The sequence below is a fragment of the Rousettus aegyptiacus genome, unplaced genomic scaffold (genome assembly GCF_014176215.1).
Source record: "Rousettus aegyptiacus isolate mRouAeg1 unplaced genomic scaffold, mRouAeg1.p scaffold_m13_p_6, whole genome shotgun sequence".
Taxonomy (NCBI): domain Eukaryota; kingdom Metazoa; phylum Chordata; class Mammalia; order Chiroptera; family Pteropodidae; genus Rousettus; species Rousettus aegyptiacus.
In genome coordinates, this window is record NW_023416309.1 from 85,368,499 (window position 1) to 85,389,348 (window position 20,850).

Genomic DNA, 20,850 nt, shown 5'->3' on the forward strand with positions numbered 1-20,850 from the left:
AGGTGAAGGGGAAAGAAGTCAGGTGACCAGAGCAGCTCAGTGTCTTCTAGTTCCTTGCAAGGGTGATTTGCTCTAGGTTAGTGCTGGGACCAAGGACTAGTGAGAAGCTGCAGGAATCCAGGCTGTGATCTTTCCTAAAGAAAGAACTTCTCTCCCAGCATAACAATCACTGAGTGCTAGGATGTTAAAGAACGTACAGAACTCGGAGAACTTGCAGGTGGTGGAGAAAGGTGAATGCACACTGCTTATATTACATGCCGCCAGCCAGCAAATGAATCAGAACCCAGAGGTTGGTACAGAGGGAAGCTCTCTGATGTTGCCCGGTTTTCCCAGAGTATCCAGAACCTTGGAGTAATAGAGGATTTGCTCTGGTGAGAGTCTGCCTTTCTGGCTCAGCTCCAACCAGGCAAGCTGACTTTTCCAGGGGAGCAACTGTTCCTACAAGGGAAATTTCTTCTCCCAGCATTCTCCAGTGCTATAGCAACACTATAGGCAAATGTTTACACTTTAAAGCAGAGTGATTTTTTTCCAGACTGGACTGCGGAATCGCTGGGCAACAGTCACGTGGCCTCTAAGAGCAGAATTGATTTCCACATCTCTGGTTCTATATAGGTTTAGGATTCTTAATTTCGAGAGAGGGAGAGAAGATATTTGTGGAATTACTGAGCACCTTCTAGGTACCAAGGACCTTCTGCATCATTTCAGTGCTTTGTGAAGTGCCTTGTGAAGAAGAGATGACCGCCTCCACTTTTCAGATAAGGAAAATCAAGTTCACCAGAAAAAAAATCAGAAATTGTGCCACCACCTGCACCTCACCTTCCAGTGAACGTTTTCTTCTGTAGAATCCAGAAGTTCCCTTAAAGTTGCACGCTCTGGGCTCGGGAATGCTACTGCCTAATGCAGGCTTTCCAACTATGGGCTGCGGTATTCAGAAATTATAAAGAGCAGTTGCTTTTATTATGCTGGTGGAATTTGCCCTCCACGGGGCTTTTGCTTCCTCAGTAAAATGTTGCCTTCTGCTCGAATAGCACCCCTCTCCCAAGAATGCCAAAGCAGCCTTAAATATGCTCCGCAGTCCTCCAAACGGTAGGGGATAAAAGGGAGAAGACTGAACTTCTTAAGAACATTCCATCTCTTTTAGACCAGTGGACCTCATCTTGGCTATACCTTTTAAGATACCACAGAGTATCTCAAGAGGTGTTTGTAAACCTCGTTAAACTTTTTGTGCCAATCACTCTCCATTTGTTCTAATTAAAAAGGAAAACACATAGGCTTTTGAACACTTCTAGGCAGAGTTAGGGTCTCATTTATTCGACCAGTCAGCAAATATTTAATGAGCACCCACTATGGTACAGCCTGGCACTACGGATGCTGAGATAAAAGACTGAGTCCTGTGCTCCAGGAGGTCACTGTAGCAGGGGAGGTGGATGAGTAAATACCATGCGGGATAAGGGTTGTGACAGAGGGGCGTATACTACACTAAGAACACTGAAAGAGAACCCTGAAATCAAGCTAACAAGATGATGGGTGAACTCCAACAAAATTGAAAGAGCCCATATTCCTGAGCCCAGATCCACTCAGGGGCAGAAGACCCCATTCTAAACTTTGGTTCCTTCCTATCTCAAGAGCCATCTTTCTCTTAGCTCCCTAGAGACCCAGGCTGTTCCCCAGATCTTGTGCTTTTCAGCTCCAGCCCTGTGAACCTGGAATTAATAATTAAACTGGGCATCGGTGCCATGGCTTCCTTGGGGTGAGCTGGGCTGCTCAGCCCTGGAAACTGCCAAGTTCCTGGCTCTGCTCCAGCCCAGGACAGGCCAGAGACAGATCCAGCCCCCACACCCAGATGCAGCTCATTTTCAAAGTCGGCTGGAGTCTCAACCACATGCAGTCACCGAACCTCCTGCTGCAAACCTAAGGCACTGTGGTACAGTAGAAAGGGGGATGTAAAAGAAGATGGGAGTCGGGTACACATCCTGTTTCTGTTACTAATTAGCTGGGTGACTTTGGGACAGTCTTCTCACCTTTCCTGGGTCTCAAGTTCCTCACCCATAACCAAAGGAGTTTGGACCAGGACATGCCATGTTTTCTCACACTTCGTACCTTTGCCTGGTATATGCCCTCTATCCCCTTTGCCTTCTCACTCATCCTTCTGAAGGATTGCCACCTTCAGAAAAACCATTCCTAACCCTCTCCCCACAAACCGAGGTAGGCACCCCTCCTTTCGGCCCCATTGCACTCTCTGTTTCCTGTTACAACACTTAGCCTATCATTATTATTGCCTTTTACCCCAATCCTCCTCTCCACCATGAGCTTCTTGAAGACAGAAGTATAGTTCATCCATTTTTGTGCTATCCCCAGGGGATAGCACAGTGTCTGACATCAAGTGAGTGTTCGGAAATTTTAAGTTTCATCCAGTTAGAGTCAGTGTGATTACTGACGTTTATGAACTTATTTCTACCATTTTCTTTTGTTTTCTTTTTATCTTCGCTTCTCTTGTTTTGCATTTTATCAAATTGACTGTATTTTCTCTATTTTCTTTTGTTCAGTTTGGAAGTTTATCTTTTGTTTCCATTCTTTTAGTGAGAACTCTTAAAATTTTAACCTAAATTCTTGTCTTTATAGCTATAAAGTTAATCACTATTTCTACTTTTCCCCTTGAGGTATAAGAACCTTAGAACAGTTCAAACATGTCTTTCCCAAATTCTTATTGTCTTAGTATTTCAATTTCATTTTATTTTTAAACTCAGCAAAATTACTCTTTTTAAAACTTTTATAGCCAATGATTATTGAGATATAGTAATACACACACACACACACACACACACTTTATTTTATTTTGGTTCATGTTGCTTCTTGCAATACCACTGCTATCTGGGCTAATTCTATTCTTGAAGTGCATCCTTTTGTAGTCCTTTCAGTGAGGGCTTGTGACAGATAAATTCTCTGTCTTTTCCTGATAATATCATTATTTTGCATACATTAGCATAAATTTCTATATCGATGGTCATTCTTCTTTCGCACTTTGAAGATTATTTCCACCGTGTTCTGGCACCTTTGGTTGCTGATCGAGAGCACTTTAAAGCCAGTAAACACGTCTCAGTTTAAATGACATTCATTTATAAGAAACGTGTTTTTATTTATCTCTGGTAGCCTTTAATGTTTCTGGTTTTTGTGTTTTATTTTTTTTTATCTGTATAACTTCTGCAGCTTCATTACGCTGATGTGTCTAAGTGCGTAGCTGTTTTTATTTATCCTTCATGGGACTCAGTATCCTCCTTTAACCTGGGTACTCATATCTTTTTTTCAATTTTGGAAGTCAGGATCTCTTTAAATATTGCCATTTCTACATTTTCTCTAGACTGTCTTGTAGAATCCCTGTTAAAAATATGATGAACCTTCCCGTTCTGTATTTTACGTCTCCTAACCTCCTTCCAAAATGTGTATCTCTTTACTTATCCATGTTTCACTTTGTGTGACTTCCTTAGATTCATATTTCATATCACTAATTCTCTCTTCACTTGTAGCTATTCTATCACCTAGCCAATCTACTAAGTTTCAGGTTTCAATGATTATATATTTTATTTTTTAAAATTCTACTTTTTTACATTTACTTATTCTTTTTAGTATCCCATTCTTGACCCTTTAAAGAGTTGAGGCACATATATTTTATAATCTCTTTCACGATGTTCTGTTATCAGTAGTTTTGTGGATACCAATACTCCTACTTACAGCCTCTGTTAAGTCTCATGGTGCTTCATTTCCTAGTGTAGTTTGTAAATTTTTATGGTGGGCTCGTCTTCAGCAGAGATTATCTTTTGTGCAGTTTCACATAAGCCTTTCGGGGCCCTAGGCTTTTACTGGTTTAAACTCGTTCTCATACTGTCCTACCTGGACATTATAAAGTCACGCTCTATACCGACATATAACGCAGCCTTGTGTTTACCATTTCTCAAGGGTGTCTATTCTTCCATCCATGGTTCCAGGTGGGTATTGAGATGCCTTGTAAATTTTCCAGACTGCTGAGCAGTTTTCCAATTCCCATTCATGTAGAGCAGAATCTTTAGAATTCACTCTACTTCCTTGCCTCTCCCTGTCCTCAGAGTTTCTCTTCTGCACATTCATTTAGTATTTAAACTTAGCCTCCAGGTCCTGAAGCCTACGTCTGAATGTGAAACCCAGGTCAGCGTCATGGTGTCAGCACTTACTTCCTACTATAGTTTTGAACCCTTCTTTTTATTTTTCTTACCAGCTCAACCATGTATTTGGAAACTATTTTTTCATTCTATTCAATCTACATTTTGTGCGACTGTGTAAAGAAACAAGCCTACGTCAGTCTATCTCATGAACCAGAAATCTCCAGAATGAATATCCAAAGTTCTTTCAGGTTCTAAAGTCTATAATTTGAAATGTACTCAAAGGAGAAGCTGAATATCCAAAATAGAAATCTAAGAACTCTGTTTATCTTTCCATATCTCTTTTTCTGTGGAAATAGACACAAGATCCAGTGACTCCAGTGGACACATACTTTAGCACATAAAGTAAGGTTCTCTCCCAGTTACATCTGGTGACAATAGACAGAAAATACACCTAGCTCTTTTGTTCTTCAAAATAACAGTGATTCTATTGACCTAACTTGTGGTATATTACAATACCTAAAGAATTATTTTAAAGAGCTTTGGATATATGAGTATTATAGTTTACCCCCAAAATGCTAACAGTCAAATGTCACTACATCTCACTGTAAATAGGCTCTTCTTCATGGGCAATAGCAATGCCCGGGCTTATTGGAGAGAAATTGAAACATGGTCCTCAAAAATTTTTTACTCATGCCCGAGCAACTGAAGGAACTACTTTCTAGAATATTCCTTTCTCGAATGAAGACAGGATAATAATTTTCTACATTGTAGGATTTTATTCATAGCCTTGAAACTGCTCAAGACAGAGCTATGTTTCTCTGTCCCCAGGGTATACATGTTTTGCCTATGAAAATCAATTCAGTCTGGTTCAGTCCTACAAATGTTTATTGAGCTTTTGGTGTAGACCCTGCACTGTGCCACACCCTGAGGACACAGAGAAACAGGATGAGCCCCCCCCCCCCCCCACTACTAATAGTCTGGATGATATAGAACGTGTATGAGAAATAAGGAATTTCCTGTGATTTTATTTTTCATTTAGTTTCATTTTTTATTTTTATTTTTATTTATTTACCTACTTAGAATCTTTGACATTCCTCCTAAACAATTTCCCTTCTTCCTGAACAGTGGCAGCACTGCAGCTCATGGTAGCTTGTAGAAGTGGGGGTGTCTCAACTAGTGCCCCCACATGAAATTCATTTTTCCTTTGGAGCCACAGAACGGCAGAATTTTACACTAAGCTAGCATGAGCCTTCTCTTTCTCTGAAGCTCCAGAGCCTCTTCTCTGCACTTCTCCTGGGGCAGTATTGCATATTTGTCTTATCTCCATCACTGGAATCTAAACCGATCGAGGGCAGGATTCATGACTGATTCACCTTTTATAGTCCCTATTAAGGTCCACTTAAAAATTACTTTTATATGATTTGATCCAGTCCAAAGGCAGTTGAGGCCCAAAGCTGTTAAATGTCTTACTAACGACTGCACACTAAGAGACTGGCAAAGAGAATGACGGCAGGACAAGGACTCATGTCTCTTGATTCTCCCTGGCATTATATATTCACCAAACATCTGTTATCTAATTCAGGGCTTTTCAGACCTCGATGCACCACAGGTCACTCTGGGAACTTTTTAAATTGCAGATCCTGATTGAGGAGATCCAGAGTGGGGCTGGAGGTTCTGCATTTCTGACAAGCTCTCAGGAGACATCAGAGCTGCTGGTCCACTGACCACACTTTGACGAGCAAGGGTCCAACACAAGGCAGATACTGCGCTATGTACACAGGCCATGGGGACTGGAGGTGGTAAGTTGGAAAAGAGCAACACAGTTTAAGAAAAGAAGATCCAGACTCAAAGCTAGAGCTCAGAGACTAGAGGGAAATACTATGTGGTTATGCTGAAGATCTGCCTGTCTGTACATAGTATTCTAGGTGCATGGGAAAAAGAAGAACCAATTATTTCTCTGGGTTAACCACAGAAAATGAACTTTAACATATTTCCTTGTAGGATAGTCACTTCACTCTCTAGTGACTAATACCAACAATATTTTTTTTTCTGAGTCTTTGAGCAAAACTATAAGAAGGCAGCCCCCATCCTTTCACATACCCCAAAGGTCCCTGCAGCATTTAGGGCCACAACTAGACCAGGTCATTTAATCAGATTACAGCTTCCCTACTTCCTCTGAGCCCACCTGCTTTTTAAAAACTGTCCTAGATGGGTTGTGAATGTCTGAATTCTTAGTACGGTATTGGGAAGAGGGGGAAAGAAGGGCCGGCCATCTGCCTATTAGTTTTCATACATGTAGCTGTGCTCAAGAGTGAGAGATCTTTACTATGGTACTCTGACTCCATAGACCTTTTCTTTTCTTTTTAAGAGAGGGGAAAAAATAGTGGTTCCAGTAATAATCTCATCTATATTTAATTACATTGCCCTGGGCATTTTTCTTTCACTGGCAATGAATGTGGCCTATAAATAGTGTCTGGGGCCCTCAGACTGCAGTCACTTCCTGCCAGAGAAACCGAGATGGAGTCCCCTGAGCCAGCCAGCACAGAGCTGCGTGGGTACTCAGAGTCTGCACTGTTCCCCGTTGGGATGGGCATGCCAGATCTGACACCTAGTTCTCCAAATGGCTCTTTGGACAGGCTGGGAAAGAGAACAAAAGATGAGGAAGGAAGTTCTTTGAAGGGGCCACCTGGATTTTGTTGCCAAGAAAGATGGCAAAGGACTCAGCTCTCTAATTCTGTATATGCAATCCTTCCTTTCTTAAAGATTAACCTGGGGAAAGCAGCTACACCGGACAGAGTGCCACAAAGTCCACAGGTCTAAGCACATGGTGGTCGTCGAGCAGAGCAGTACCAATCCTCAATGTTATATGGTGGGGGCACGGTGGGGGGCACTTACTTTTAAGACACCGACTCTCAACATTAGCACTGGTGGGGGCAGGGTGGGGGGCACTTTCAAGATACTGTGGGTCTTCGGAGAGGGAGGGAGGGACCTGAGCAATTGCCTAAATCAACCCCCTCATTTACAAATGTGGAAACCAAGGCCAGGTGAGGGGTAGGGATGTCTCAATTCATCATGCAAATACCCCTAGGATATTTTAAATACATTTATTAAAATATAATGAATTCTTTTTTAAAAATCTCCTTGGTATATTGTCATAGAGAAGTTTAGAAATGATTTATGAAAGCTCAAAAGTTGTGACGCAAACTCAACCATCTTTAACTTTCTCTTAGATACTATTAGGATTTCCCAGATTCACTTGGGGGAAAAAAAGCACCAAATTCATGAAAAATGTATGTATTCATGTAAGTCAGAGGTGGGCAAACTATAGCCCGCTATTGTGTATATCTTGTAAGTTGAGGGTGGTTTGTACATTTCTGAATGGTTGAAATAAAAGAAAAAGAACATTTTATGACAAGTGAAAATTATATGAAATCCAAATTTCAGTGTCCATAAATAAAATTTTGTTGGTGCACAGCCACAAGCATTTGTTGACATGTTCGCCTGGGCTATCTTTGTACTACCATGGCGGCGTCCAGTAGTCACACAGACTGTATGGTGCTCAAAGCCAGAAGAAGTAGGTACTGTCTTGCTCTTTACCAGGGAGCGCTTGCAAACCCTTCCTGTAGAGGATACATATTTGGAATAGGATTTTGGAAGTGATCTCAGGCTTTTCTACCTAAAACTAAATACTTCCAAGGGGAGACATATCACTCATGAAAAAAAACCCTCTGGCAGCTTACAGAGGATTGTGTGCGGAGAAGGCAAAAATTTATTCCCCGCATGGAGCGGGTCAGAGCCGTGTCTCTGTGAGCTGTCTCTCTCACTTCCTCACCTTCTCCACGTCCAACAAGCTGCATTACCCCTGAATTCCCTCCATTAGAGCCTCTTGGTGGTCCCCTCCACATGTCCCTTTAAGATCACTGCAGTTCCTGTGGAGGTATTGCAGATACACCTACAATCTGAGTGAGACCCTTTGTCTGTTATAGGGTATTAGGAACCGGCGATCAGACATGAAGGTATCCAAATCAAGAACTTGTGCTCTGATCTAAGATCTGTTATTAACAATGTCAGAAAATAGAAGGAATAAGATTTATCCTTAAAGTCTCTAGAGTTTCCTCCTCAGGGATGCTGCCCCCAACTCCCTTGGGAAGACTTAGAGACAATTATCTCTGAGCCCCTTTGGACTTTGAGCTGCACTTTGCATTGTATTGCAATTAACATACTGCATTGTAAGTGCTTATTTGTATATCTGTTGCCAGGAAGATAAGAACTTGATCTTTTCATCTCTGGATCCCCAGGACCTAGGACCACACCTGGCACATAGTAGGTGTATTCATTTGCTAGGGCTTCACAGACTGAGGGCTTACGCGACAGAAATTTATTTTCTAATAATCCTGAAGGTTGGGAGTCTAAGATCAAGGTGTCAACACATTTGGTTTCTCCCGAGGCCTCTCCCTTTGGCTTACGGAATGCAGCCATCTCCCCATGTCTTCGCAAAACCTCTTCTCTGCGTGTGTGTGTCTCTGGTATCTCTTCCTTATCTTATAAGGACATTGGTCATATTAGATTAGGGCTCCACTCTTACGACTTCATCTAATCTTAATTACCTCTTTAAAGGCCCTATCTCCAAATACAGTTGTGTTAGGGGTTAAGGCTTCAGCATGTGAATTTTGGAAGGACACAGTTCAGTCCATAATACTAGGTGCCTAATAAATATATATATATTTGGGGGGGGGAGAAATAAGGATGGATTTTGCACGCTAAAATATTTACAAATTGTGGGGCATGACACAGTATAAATATTATAATATCATGCAATAGAATAAGCCACCCCTCCTTAACTTCCCTTCTCTTCCTGAAACACTCACGGAGACACCAGACACCAATTTTGTTGAGTTTCATGCACTGAACAAGAGATAGGAATCTTTGCTATTCTGGTCTACCCATAGGTATTGACCCCAAAGAAACAGACATACTCTCTAGTCCTATCCAGTCTTCTTAGATCCGTAGGCCAATAAGAAATATGTTTTATGTCATGATCTGGTGTGTATGTTTCACAAAACAATGGCATTATAACACATTCTGGCATTACAATAATAGTTAGTCTGCAACACATATTGGCATTTTCAATTGTATCCTTTAAAAATTTTTCTGGTTCATGAAACAATAAATTGATTATATGACCCATTAATGGGCCAGAACCCACAGTTTTAAAAACACTGCTATTTTCCTCATGAAGGAAAGCAGGAAAGGGCTCCTTCCCTTCTTTTCCTCAGTTATTAACCTTTCATATAACATTTAACATTTTACAGAAGAGTTCTACAGACGTCTCATTTAATCTTACAACAATCCTGAGAGGTACATCTTATAAATAAAGAAACAGAGGGTTAAAAATATTAATATGCCAAAGGTCATATTCAACCAGAATGCTACTGAAATTTGAACCCATGTTCTTTGACTTAAATTCAAAACTCTTTCATATATCATGCTAAGGGGATTCATTTTTGTCCAAAGAGGTAAATTTCGCCCATTTTTCTCATTCACATATTTATTTTACTGTCCTAATTGGCTGTTCTTACCTTACTAGAATGTTTTAAACTTTTGGGTAATTCAACTTCTGGTTAGATAAAAGCAATTTCAAAAATTTTACAAAGCCTGAATAAAATTTTTTACCATAAAAAATAGAAATAAATTATATAAAATTGGTAAAATATAGAAAAGCTGAAAAAATAAAATCACCTAAAATCTGAATGCATTCTATGTACTTTGGATATATCTCTCTCATTTTTTTCTATACACAATCATGTTTTCATTACTTAATTGACATCAGACTTGATTTTATCACTGAACATTAACCCGAAAGTCTTTCTTCATGTTATTTCAAACTCTTATATTTTTTAATGATCACAAAAACACTTCATGATGTGAATGTGCTAGAATTTACTTAACTATTCTCCACTGTTAGACACTTGTGTTGTTTCTAATTATCGTCTGTAAATCAAACTTAAGAAAATGAATGTTGACCTAGGTACTTTTCAATGCTCAATAATTTTCCTGGATTAATTTCAATATTCACTAAATCTTTTTTTTTTTTTTTTTTTTTTTTTTTAGGAAATAGGGGCTAGATGGAGATCTTCAATATTATATAGTTCAATATCTTCAACTTAAAGGCGTGTATTCCTGCAGGAGTTCCTACTAGGGCTAGAGAACAATATGGGTGTCTGATGGACTGGGCAGAGTCAAGGAAATCAAGCCCTTGAACTCAGGAAATCAGATTATCTTAACAATGAGAAATGAAAAATAATTTAAGAAGACTCTGGTTCAAGGGCCGTATTCCCATCAGTCAGTCACCAGTGGCATGGTCACTACAGCAATAAGTTTCCATAGACGGAGGCATTGGAATTTGAAGAAAAGGAGGTGATTTGTCCCAAATTACACTATGAGGTAATGAGAGAACCAGGCCCTGAACCCAGATCAAGCAGTTCTCAACTCCATGCTCTCTGCACCCCACTGCAGAGGTGTGTTATAAATCGTAAAGTATGAATGAAAATATCATAGACCTGAACTTTACCCCCTCCAAATGGAAACGGTACGCGTGCACGAACCGGAACACAAAACAAGCAAAGCAATAGCTTGAATGTATTATAAAAATCAAAGACAGATGAGCAGAGCAACTCGTTTTTAATAGTTTAATAAACTCCCCAGGAAAAGAACAAGAGACGCAGCAATTAGAGGAAGAAAGATTACCATAAATGTAAGTAAGACTTGAGCAGAAATTCTATTTCAGGCTTTAAACCAGAAATGAATTTGGAAAACATCACATTTTAATATCAAATACTTGAGCTGGCTGGATTATATGCTTTAACATCTGCCTTAAGTAGGTCTGTAACTGTGCTCAGGCTAATTTCCATCACGTCCATACTATCATGTTAATTCCTGGCTTCCAACATCAAAATCCCACTAACTGCTGCATTCTGGTTCCTGAAGAACCTGCTTCTTGCTGATTTGCATTACTAATATTACTAGTCCCCACACCATCTTTTGCTGCTAGCTTTGGATCAGATACAGGTTACATGTCTAACAACTAGGTGAATTGCTATCAGCTTTCTAGAAAGCAAATTGGCATATATTAAAAGCCACAAAAAATGTCTATAGCGTGGGGCTAAATAATCTCATTCTTGGGACTCTTTCCCAAAAGATAAATCAAAAAGGAGACAAAAGACTCCCATTTTGGTATTATTTAGAACTATCCAACAATAAGGCAAACAGCACATCTCGATTAACCATTGCCATTCGTAAAGAAATTCTCTGACAGGTCTTTACATGCTTCTAAACCTCACAGCTACTCTATTATAGATGTGGAAACTGAGGCTCAGAGCACAAGGCAGTAATGAATCAAGAATCAAGTTCACATGGCTAGTAAACAGATGAACCAAAGCTTGAACCGAAGGCTTCGTGACTGTCTCTCTCATCCCTAGGATTGCTTGGGACCAAAACACTGGAGCAGTAAGTCTCAGGAATGAACCATGATATGATAGCTTTTACACTAAACACAAAGACAGTGCAGCAATGTATCAAAGGCCTTCCTGAAATAACACTAAGGGAAAAAGAGAAGAACTCCAAATTAAAATGTACAGTATGATTATAATTTTCATAAACATGTGTAGCAACTGAAGACAGTCACGGAGGAAAATAGTTGGGCTAGCATTTGAGGGGAGAGGAAATGGCTAGGTGCTTTATTTCACTTATATTCCCTTAAATGTCGTTATAGCAATGTCTTAACAGCAAGCCTTAAAAAACAACGACAACGAAAAAGCCTGAGTTGGCCACTGACTTGAGCTTAATAAACACACATGGGTATTTTCTTCTACCCTACCATTTCTGTCTCGGTTTCGTGATGCCTGCACCTTACTGAAACCACAACTTCCCCCCTGGGAATTGCTGAGCCCCTAGGAGGGAATCGTGGGTAGGTCTTTTTCAGTAGAGGTGAGAGGATAGTAGAACTTGACATTACTATTCAAATGGTGAAGGAGAGAGGGAGAGCACCAAACAAACTCATATGCCAAGGAGAAAATCAGTGGGCTTTTATGGTTCTGTTTATGGGAAGTGCCTCACCGACTGAAAGGTCAGGAGCTGACGTGTCCTATGGCACTGGAGCATTACATGAAATAGCAAAAATAGAACCTTATAAAAATTCATAAGCTTATGAAACACCCACTTGACTTATAGTTAGGGGTAAGAGGGCCAGGATTTTGTCAGACCCTGGAAAAAGAGAAGTTTACTAGCTGTATCCTGAGCACCTAGAATGCCCTTAGCACTGTCCTAGGCCCGTCTAGTAAAATAAGGCTGAAAATTAACATGCATTAAGTACTTACTATATATATGCATTTGGTGGGACTCCTCTTGTAGTAACTGATTTAATTCTATGGTAGATACTATTGGTTTATCTTCTGTTTTACAGAGGAGGAAGCTGAAGCTTTAAAGCAGTTGAAAAAACTTGCCCAGCTGAGATACAAGCCCAAGCCTACCTGACATCCATGCTGTACTCTGCAGCCTTCCATGATGACACACTGCCCAAAGGCTCTTGATTTATTCCTGTCAATGACCTGTGTGGTACCAAGTACTGCCTTCTTCATATTGAGAACACTGCCTTTCCTTTGGTTCACGAGAAATGCTGCATCAGAGGCTCCTCCTCTGGGTGCTCAGATCCGAGTGAAAGTTCACTGGGCTTCTTGCCTTTTCAGTAAAAGAGTCGATGTGTCCTGTGATGGAAAGAGTGTGCCTTTTGGAATGAATTGGATCCAAGTTTGCATCCTGACATCCACATTCAGTAATTTGAGTAAGTCACTGAATGTCTGTGAGCCTCAGTTTTCTCACCTGTGAAATAAGGGCCCACACACCACTGGCGAGGATTGGAGTCCAGCACAGTACCTGGCATTTGGTGAGAATATTTTCACTTGGTTAATAATCTGTCTCTTACTGATTCTAGAGGAACCTCTAATATCCAGGTCTTCTCCTCTTCAGTGAGGCTGCTGTGAAAGAATAGTTGGTTAGCGCCTTCAGTGATAAGGTGCCTATTACCTGGGGTACACCTCCAGGCTGCTACCTTTGGCCACTTTCTTTGCCTATGCATTGATGCTACCAAGCTTTTCCTGATCCATCCACCAATGGGATTTCTCTTTCCTTTGATGGGAATTCTCTCCCATTCGGCTATCCATTCCCCCAATCTCTTAAAATGTTTATCTCAATCTTCATTGTGCCTAGTCATTGATGTCCTTGATTTACCCCTCTTTCCAAACTGAGGTGCTATGTGCCTTGCCTGTCTACACTGTCCTTTGCATACTCTGTATCTACACACAGGTATATACTCTGCAAGGGCAGCAATCATATATGCTTTCTCACCTTTTTATTCCCCAGGGCTTAAGCACTATACCTGGCATTAGTAGGTGCTCAATAATGGTGTGATAGATGGGTTAAGGAACAAACAAACAAATGATTAACGAATAGTTTGTATGACCTGAGTGAGTCATTCTAGAAACGTTTGCCGAGGACCTATTGTTGGCCATGTGAGGAGAGTCACAAGATAGGTCTGTTAGGCTCCCAGGAGTCAGGCTACAGCTTTTCTGCTATGTGTTTTATATACATCCTCTCATTTAATTTTCAAAATAACTTGCAACTGGAAACCTCGTTTTACAGATAAAACTAACTTGCCTTGCTACCCAGCTAGGTGGGGCGTTTAACCCAGGTCTCCCTGACTCCAAAGCCAATGTCACCTCCTTACCCTGGAGGACCATTTAAGCACAGTGGCTGAGTACATGGGCTCTGATGTCAGACTGTTTGGATTCATAGCCTGATTCATCTCTTTCTGGCAATGGGAATTCTGACAACTTATGGGACTTATCTTACCCATAAAATAGGGATGATATTTCCTAGATAAAGGGTCAATGTGAGAATTAAATGAGGCAGTTTAAGTGAAATACCATGAGCCAAGCACACAGCAATTCTTCAGTAGCAGCAGCAGTGATTAGTAATAGTAATTGGTGTAGTAATGGTGGTATTACTAGTGGTAGTAGCTGTGGTGGTAATAGTAATAGTGGTAGTAGCAATAGAGGTAGTAATAATTGTGGTATAAGCAGTAGTAGTAATATTGATAATAGTGGTAGTTGCGGTGGTAGCAGCAGTTGTAGCAGTAGTAGGAGTAGTATTAATAATAATAGCAGTAGTAGTGTAGTAGTAGAGGCAGTAGGAATTGTAGTATCAGGGTGATTTTATTTTAAAGGTACCCAGAAGCCAAGGTAGTATTTCGAGGAGGTCAAATGGGCTTCTCAATGCGATGGTAAACTAGAAGGCTGTCTAAGTGAATATAGGCCTGGGAGAAAGGTGTCATTGAAAAGTGACAGCTCTGTACTCAGGCCCTATTGTCCTCATGCTCCATTACACAACAGGAGAGCTGCAATTCCCAGAAATAACACAAGGTGGAGCAGTGATTCGGCACCCATAATGTCTGAACACCTTCTAGGGAAAAATAACTGGGTTAGGAACTAGGAATACCCTGAGGAACCCAGGAGACTTACAGGAGAGTTGGCTCCCTGAGCTTTAGAGGTGATGTTATCACTAGCATCTAAGGAGAGCACAGTTAAACATGGGAGAGCCGGAAGGGCATGGGCAAAGTGGGAACAGAGCAATAGGGAACGGCCAGGAACAGTGGTTCTCAGCTTGTTCCACCTGGCTGGTAGTGTTGGCATGAGGTTCTCTTGTGCCCATACTCCCAGCTGAGATGGAAGTAAATGGGCCACACATTATGAAAAGTTCCTCTTTCTTTCTCACTTATTTGGACCCTATTGTGTGAGTTTGAAAACCACTTGTCTGGACCAGCTATGGTGGCCAAAGGATGAGGAGAGAGACTTGAAGAGGTATTGGAGTCATATTAAAGAAACCACATACACATAGAGGGCTAGAGTGGGCCAGAAGGCTGAGTATGGGCTGTAGTATCAATACTAGGAACATGGCTTTGGAGCAAGGTGGACTTGGTTTCAAATTCTGGCTCTACACTATAACATATGACCTTGGACAAGGGCATAATATTAGTACCCAACCTGGTAGGATTGTTGTGTAGATTAAATGAGACAATACCTGTATAGTGCTTAGCATGTGCCTAGCAGTAACGACACTAACTCCTCAAAGAAAGGCAGCTATTATTATTACCATCATTACTCTTACATTGGCATGATGAAGAAAGATTGCTTTTAAATCCACTCCCACAACTCTATCAATGTTATATGGTCTTACACAGCAACGGTCTTGTATTTTGCTCAGTTATCATATATGGTAGAACTGACTTCCCAACAGGATTTTAAGGCCCCTGAGGGTAAGACTAAATACACACATATTTCTCTTGACTAATCCACAATTCCATGTATTAATCTGGACACAGAGTAGTTGGCTGATCAATACGCTCATCCATTGGTCAATCGTGAAGGTGATAACTTACAAGTTTTCCAGAGTGGCACCTAACAAGGTAATTCAACGATTATTTGTTAAGTATCCGCTCTCTGCCAAGAACAGCGGGATAGTCTACTTTGGAGAGACTGTCCTAAGTGCCTCTTTCCTCAGTGCTAAACTAGGCTCTTGGGGAGTCCAGTAAAACTCTTCCCCTGGCTCTGACCAAACTGACCCCACTCTGGACAGGAACACTGGCGTGGAACAGAGGGACAGTACAAGAAACTAACTTGGTTCAGTGAGTTTAGGCATTTGTTTTTCAAGTTCACAAGTCTATTTCCTCAGGGACTGGATGAAATTGATGTTCAAGTTACTCTGACATTGATGGAAAAGAAGAAAGAACTGAAAGTCCTGCTTAAATAAACTCAAGAGAACCCAAAGGGGTGAAGGTTCGTTTTAAGTATCTCCTCTGGCCTCCTAAGTCCTACTTGGCCTCATTGCTCTTTCTGCATTACTGGTCTCTGTTTTTTCATCTGGAAAATGAGAGCATAAGACCAGAGGTCACCTGGGTCATTTGAGGACCCTAGATAAAAGTTCCACGAAGACTCAAGGTGGGGGAATTCTCTCTTCTAGTCACTAACTTCGCATGTGCCCAGGCCCTCAACCTTCCCAAGTGCGAATGACCTCTAAGGTTGTTTTAGGCGACCTCTAAGGATTGTTCCAGCTGGGTCACTTAGGCTACTCTTCACGTTCTTCTCAGCTTTGCCTACTCTGCTCTCACCCTGGATTCAATACTGTTGGGGGCTTGAGTAAGTAAGTGGTTTTCACTCTTTTTCTTTCTCTCAGTGGTAGGTAATTTTCATTATGAGGGGGTCTGGGAACACTTCAGGCAGATGGAGGCAAACATGACTATCCTTTGATATAAAGGTAGAATTGATTGAGTTGCTGTTGTCCTTGGGAAACCATGACCCCACTCCTCGTGGCTGTTTTCTCATTCACAAAATGGGAGCACACGCTTTGTTTTTAATCAGCGACATTACCTCTAAAGAAATTTTGAACGGCAAAATTCTATCATTTAATATATCAAGCAATAACTTCAATAGATGAAGTTAATTTTTTCTTTTTTCTTTTTTTGCAAATTATACAGTGAATAGCCTTGCCTCTCCTCCTGTGTTTCTTGCCTGTCTTCGACTCAGAAACACAGGGGCTCATTAGAGGGCATTTACCCCATTAGAGAAGAGGAAAAAAAATGACATTAATATGGACTTTCTCCCTTGCCCTGATTCACCCTCATTTCATTGCTGGCTGAACACTTCCCATAAGACCAAATACATTTGAATAACTAATATTCAATGAGCTGAAAGGTTGACCTTCAGCAGCTAGATAACTCCTAAAAATAAAAGCATTGAACATGAAGACAGTGTCTTACGGAGGAGTCTGGGACAACACCTAAGTAAATGCCCCTCATTAAATTCACAGAATGTGGGATTAGGTCAGAAGCCAACCCAACTGCAGCATATCAGCTCAGTCTCTTTGGAGAGCTTCTTAGGAGCTGGGCTCAGATGGAGAGGCAGTGATAAACAAACCATACTTTGGAAGAATGACCATGTGACTGAGATAAAAATGATCTGCTCTGCAGATCACGAAGATCATGAAAAGATGAGCACGGCTGAAATTCAAATACCTTTAGGGGCCAGGGAAGTTTCATTCATTTGTTTATTCAAAAAACACTTATTGAGACCTACTAAGTCTCAAGCATTGTTCTAGATGCTGATATTATAGAAGCGAATGAACCAGACCTCCCCACCCCCCATCCCCAGAAGAATTCCTGCCTTCATGGGGTTTACATCAAGTTGAGGAGACAGACAATAAACAGAATTCATTGGTTCAGTACATAGCCTGTCAGTGATGATTAAACACTTTGAGGAAGAAGAAAAAAGCAATGGTATGGGGCTAGAGAATATCAAGTAGGGGATGGGCTCAGTTTTAATAATAATGGGCAGGAAAAGATTCACTGAGAAGATGACTAAAGAGTAGAGACTTGAGAGAAGTGAAGGGTGGGCTGTGCAGATATCTGAGGAAGATGTAACATAGCAAAGAGATAGCAAGCTCAAAGGCCCTGGGGTAGGAATGTGTCTGGTCTGAAGTCAAGTACCACATGTGGGGATGGGAAGCCATAGGGGGTATTTATCAGCAGAGAAAGATCTGACTTTGGATTTAACAAAATCTCTCTGGCTGCGATGAGAGAATAGGCCAGGGAGCAAAGGAACCAAATTAGACGATAGGAAGAATGACTGGTGTAACTAAGAGAATATTGATTGAGGTGCCAAGAAATGATCAGATCCTGGGTTTATTTTAAAGGAAGATTCAGCAGGATTTGCTGAAGGATTAGATACAGGTATAAGGGAAAAGTCTGAGTTCTTGTTTGGGGCATGAGCACATAGAAAGATGGAATTGCCATTATGGAATTGGGAATGATTACAGGAAAAGCAGATTTGAGGACGGAAATAGGAATCATGTATAAACAACAGAAAGGGAGAGATACATGTGGTGTGCTTGCCCCACAAGGGGGAGGGGGAAGTTCAAAAAATCTTACAAAACCAAGTCAGCCAGAGCGTGCTGCACGAGCAATGTTTTGCAGTGGGGAAAGCCCTGGTTTTTTGAGAGAACACCTGGTTTCGAGTCCCATGTTTGCTACTCTCCAGCCAAGGGATTTGAGGCACATCACGTCAGTTCTCTGTGCTTCAATTCACTCATCTTCAAAATCTGGATGTATGTATGTGCTTTGTAAAATGCAGAACATTATACCAGAGACAGAGGTACAGTGCAACGAGACCAGACTCTGAGACCAAAAAGAGCTGGATTTAGAGCCTCTAGCTATAAATTTGATGTTCAGTAAGTTTCTTAACCTCTTAAAGTCTTCATTTTTTGTGTGTGTAAAATGGAGATAACACTGCCTACCTTGCAAAATTGTCATGAGGATTTCTGAGATGAAGCATTTAGCACAGAGCTTGGTACCTATTAGGTGTTCGATATATTATGGCTATTATTACACATGAAAGTAACTGCTATGGTATGTATATTTACTTGTGTGTTGGCCTTCTGAATGTGCGGTCACCTGTTCAGAAATTCAGGGTGGCCATAAAGTCTGGAAACATAGACAATATTATTTCATCATGCACTGTAATGTAATATCAGTAAATGATTTATTATGTGCCTATGACCACCCTGTGTATACTCTGAGATTATGAGCCTCCAGGAGACTGTTAGGAGCTGAGAAATAATAAAAGAGGTTAAACATCCAATCAAACTTACTAGAGACGAAGGACCTTATCTTATTTTTCTTTGTACCTTTCACTGCTAGCCTGGTCCAATGACTACACCCTAAGAGGTACTTCACAGACATATAGGATTAAAGAGTGGGATTTTAGAGATCATCATCTTTTAAAACTAAGAAAACCAGAGCCCAAAGAGGGCTGGTGACTTGGCAGAGTGACCCAGCAAGTGACTAGCAGATCGAGGGCTGGTATTCAACATTCCTGACTATTAGGTCCCTGGCTTTCCACTGTACCTGTCATAGATATAGAATGAACAAAACCAGTATGGTGAAATCAGAACCAGGATCAGAAATCAGAATTCTTTCATTGACTTGGACCCATCCAATGGGCCCATCCAGTCTGACAAAGATTCAGAAGGTTTCTTTGTAGGGACAATAAGACAGAGCAGGGGGCTCTTGAATGGTCCTTTGAGCTTCTTGGATTTCTCTGGGGCCTGCAGTGTTTGCGCTGGTCTAGACATTTTCCACCAAATCTCCCGGCAAATATTTGAAGGCCTTGATACAATGCCACACAAATAACCATATCTAAAGCCCTCCCATGTAAACAGCCTGAAGTCCTTAGTCAGTCAGCAGTGAGCAGAGAAAAAAAACAAAACCAAAATTTGGCTCCTCTAGTTTTTAGAAGGTAAACCTCAAAGACCACCTAAAAGGTGACATATTTTTGTTGTGGTTAAAGTCACAATTGTCATCGATACTATTCACTGAAAGCCGGGAGGGGTGTGTGTGTGTGTGTGTGTGTGTGTGTGTGTGTGTGTAGTTTAACGACTTTTTCATGATACAGAAGAAATTCTCTGTGGTAGCAAATGCTGTTTTAAAAAGTAACTTTTAAACTTTAAAAAACCACATGTCTCTCGTTTTGTTCCAAGCATTGCACATTTAACATTGGAATAACTCCTTTATCTAATAGGGTCAGGGGAAAGACTTTAGAATTTGATGAAATGGAAAAAAATTTTGCTCAGGAATTATGAGATGGTTCACATAGTAAATTCCCGTCATTGGCAAAGAAACATAAAATACTATTTCCTCTCATAGTAGCAAATCTGGCAGAAGATTTGAACAGGGAATTGGAGAGAAATTTCAGTTATAATAGTAGTTAAAGTTTAGGCCAAAGAAGCCACAGTGGGTAACCACAGTTAGAAACCCCAGGACCATCACCTAGCCAGACCACCTACGCATCACCATTACCACTCCTGATCTCCAAAGAGTCTTTATACAGTCATCCTTACTCCTACTCCACCTTCTAATCTTGTAAATTGAGAATACTAGTTCCTAAAAACGTCTACCTCCTTTATCTCAGGTAATCACAGGTTAATCAGATCAACCACTCAGTGGTAATCAGTAAGTGAATCCTTTGACAAAAGCAGGAAACAAAATAACTTTATTATTATTATTATTATTATTGACAATAGCAACTAACATTTATTGAAGTCTCACTCTGTGATGTCACTGTACATTATCTAATTTAATCTTCACTAAAACTATGAATTACGTGATATTACTTTATTTTACCCATGTAGAACCTAGGCCCTGACTAGTACATGCTTCTATTTTAAATACATGAAGCCTCTTTAGAAATAACTGATAGAATTTCAGGATTATAAAAGCTGTAAAGATCATATGATCTAAATTTAGTGTCTTGCATGTTTATTCTCATCATTAGTACCTGATTGGCAGTAATTCACAAGCCACAAATATATGAAAAAAAATAGGATCACACTATAAAAATGTTCAAAGCCTTTTTTCACTTAATATGTTGAAATATCTTTAAATAAATAAAGATTAAAAGCTGTCAATAGCAGTTGCAATTAAGAAACTTCTGCTTTCTCATTTGGCTTTATTATTTTTTTTTACAAAAATTATATAGTACCAAGAATGACAACAAAAAAAGGAAGTTATTTCTATTTAAAGAGAAAAAAGTTTCCAGTAATTCATAGGCCC

The 20,850-nt window shown here is 40.5% G+C and overlaps 1 long non-coding RNA gene across 1 annotated transcript; it reads left to right on the forward strand.

The window, feature by feature from the left end:
- Positions 1-1,730: 1,730 nt before the first annotated feature.
- LOC118603967 lies at positions 1,731-13,071 on the forward strand. The gene is made up of 5 exons (XR_004951535.1): positions 1,731-1,964; positions 5,774-5,935; positions 8,396-8,459; positions 10,248-10,890; positions 12,598-13,071. It is a non-coding gene; the product is annotated as an uncharacterized LOC118603967 (long non-coding RNA).
- Positions 13,072-20,850: the final 7,779 nt, after the last annotated feature.